Source organism: Lynx canadensis, chromosome B4 (genome assembly GCF_007474595.2).
Source record: "Lynx canadensis isolate LIC74 chromosome B4, mLynCan4.pri.v2, whole genome shotgun sequence".
In the NCBI taxonomy this organism is placed as follows: domain Eukaryota; kingdom Metazoa; phylum Chordata; class Mammalia; order Carnivora; family Felidae; genus Lynx; species Lynx canadensis.
The window spans coordinates 118,613,536-118,616,770 of record NC_044309.1 but is presented as its reverse complement, the minus strand read 5'-3'; positions in this window follow the sequence as shown (position 1 = coordinate 118,616,770).

Below are 3,235 nucleotides of genomic sequence, written 5' to 3'. Positions count from 1 at the left end.
ATTTTCAAATTACATGGCAAATTCAGATACCACCTACATGAGACCATGAGAAATGCTCCAAGAAACAGCATCCAGTTAAGCTCATTTTCTCCGTTTCTGCTTGGCATAAGCTGAGAAACTGGTAATATGGAAGAAATGACCACTAAAACTTGACTTTTTATGACAGCCGCATCACTATTCACATTTACTTTAGGAGACACTAGGGGTTATAATGTTTCTGTACTTTAAGATCTCAAATTTAATTTTGAGAGGTGGCTAGAGGTAGTAGAGTTGTCTAGATTTACGTTTTAGTCCCAACACTAGATGTGTTCGTTTGGGCCATGTAATTGAACTCCCTGAGCCTTTGTTTCTTCGTCACCAAAATGGGTATAATAATACCCACATCGCAGAGTTGTCATGACATTAATTTTGATTACATATGGAAAGTATCCAACCCTGTAGCTGGCATCTAGTAAGTGATCAATCAATGCTAGATCCCTTCTCTACCCATTCCTTTCCTTGCTCTTCCTGGTTGAGCTGGTACCCTGGATGTTTTCTAAAGTGTAGGATGAGGGTGCTGAGATGTGGATGGTTAAAGTCTTCCCAGTCCTCGAATACCTGCCTGTCATATTCTCTGAATTTCTTGATTTTAGAAATTAATTTGTATTAAAAATGTTTTTTAATCTTTATTTTTGAGACAGAGAGAGAGACAGAGCACGAGCAGGGGAGGAACAGAGAGAGAGGGAGACACAGAATCTGAAGCAGACTCCAGGCTCTGAGCTGTCAGCACAGAGCCCGGTGTGGGGCTCGAACCCACGAACTGTGAGATCATGACCTGAGCCAAAGTCAGACGCTCAACTGACTCAGCAACCCAGGCACCCCTAGAAATTAATTTTTGAGGAGAGAGTTAAGGCCTTGTATATATGGTAGTCTTCTGCTCAAATACACAGGAATGTTAAACTGTTAGCTGCCATACATAAGTGGCAACATTTGCCATATGTCCTGGTTTATTCAGCACAGTCTCATGTTTGTCCTGGTCTGATTATTAATAGCACCCCCTTTTCACTCTCAAAAGTGTCCTGATTTGCTGATAAATTATGTGATCATCCATGTTTCATGATGAAAGCTTCCCCCACCTCTCCCCCCCCCCCCACATTCACTGCTATATTTGCAGTGTTTAGCATAGAGCCTGGTACATGGTTGATGCTCAATGTATACTTTTTATATGAATGATGCTATATCTGTTTCTTAATACATAATGTGATAGTCCTGATTATAAAAGTAAGACATATTACTTAGAAAATTTGAAAAATGGAAAGAAAAAAACTACAACATGATTGTTAGTTGTTAATATTGTGATTGTTAATATCACAAGGTAGTTTGCTTTATCACATAATTAACTGCTTCTTGGAAGACAGTGGGCTGTATCAAAGATATTTGTGACAAGGAGGGGTTGGCATATTAAAAATGTCTGTCATGGTATCTGCTTGCTTAGAGCCCATTCTAAATAGGCAGGCCTAGACTGTCATGTTTTGTATTGTGGGACTCTGGAGCTGGTGGTATAAAAGGGTTGGGCTTTGATCCAAGAATAGTCAAACCAGAGGCTGGCCAACCCATGACCTGGTGCAAAAGGATAAGCATGGCTAATCATATTCTCTCTTTTGAAGTTGAACTAGAAAATACTGTTAGCAGTGAGATCTGAAGAAGAAGGAATCTATAAAGAGAAGCTGTGAGGCAAGGTAGGGTCATGAAGAGTTCTAACAGACTGAGGTTATGAAGAAGCAAAAGCTATGAGGATGCAGAATCTTTGAGGTAGAGGAAAGCTTTGCAGAGTGGAGGGAAAGAATAAACCAGTTGGTATAGACAGGAGAATGGAGCAAGGCCCTGTGAGGGACAGAGGCACCATCAGAGACAGACTGTGAAGGCTCTACAAGAAGCAGAGAAACAGAGACAAGCTCATCCTTAACCTGTCTTGGTTCTCAGAAGCTTCTCTGTATATCTTTATGATAATTCACTCTCTCTTAGGGATGCCTGAGTGAGTCTTTGTTCTTTGCAATCCAAAGAATCTGTCTGCGATGACTGGCTTGTTACAACAATGAGATGTATGTTGAGTGTCAGGGGCTACACAGGATCAAGGCTTTTGGTTATATTATAAGGATGTAGGGGATCTCAGGGAACTCAACTGAGGGAATAAGATTCATACCTCTTGGGAACTGGAAAACCGTCAGACAGCTACCTTCCCCACTTCTCCTTTTTTTTTTTTTTGGGATCACACGGGCTCTCACTTTTGTTACTCCCTGCATATCTTAGTTTGTCTTTCCATACCCACTTCCTTCAAAGGCTCATCATTTCTGCTCTCCCATGACTCTGGCTTGCGTGTGACTTTGGATTGTTGTGGCATTGACTCTGGTCCCAATTCTCTATGACTTTAGAGATCTAGTGCCCAACACTATTTGACTAGCTGCAATCAGTAAGTATCTTTTATTTTAATTCGAGAGAGAGAGAGAGAGAGAGAGAGCGAATCAGATGGCTGCTGGTGATTTTGCTGTGTTTGAATCAGATGTTCCTCTGATCCCACAAGTTACGGCAAAGGTGTGTGAGGCCTACATTAGCCCCTGCTCCATCATTTGGTGATGTGGACATTAATTTTCTGATTAGCAGAAAAGAAGAAGGGCACATTGAGCAACATACAACCTACATACATCTTGTTTCTGCCCTGCCATTTAATCTGACCTTTATTCCTAGTGCAAAACTCACTGTTGGACTGCTCTGCAAATTTCAGACCCTAGCTGTCATGACTCCCAGTTTCTAGGGAGACTTCCTCATTTCTACTATTGCCTTAGCTCATCTCTTTTCTGATGCTTTTCCTGTCCGTTCTCAGAGCTGCCAGTTTGCCTTCTTTCCCCAGTTTTGCCCCTAGGTCACCCCTTGAACCCACACCTCTGGTAGGCAATCTGAGCTCTTCTTCAGAACTGACAGTGCTGTAAATGCCCACTCCGTGAGTGCGAAGAGAAGGCTGTACTCTACATAGGCTAAAATAAAGAAATAGTTGAAAAAATTACACAATCTTGAATACTGACAGATTCAGCACTACTTGCCTGAGGGCGCCAATCGTGTAAATTCTTCCCCCAGCAAGATGACAATCTCTTAGCAACTCTGAGCTTCTCTGGTTTCAGTTTAACAGCAACAGGGCAGCAGACCACAGGGGAACTCATTTCATCCCATAGAGTGTGTTCACCAAAGCCATCTCAGCTTA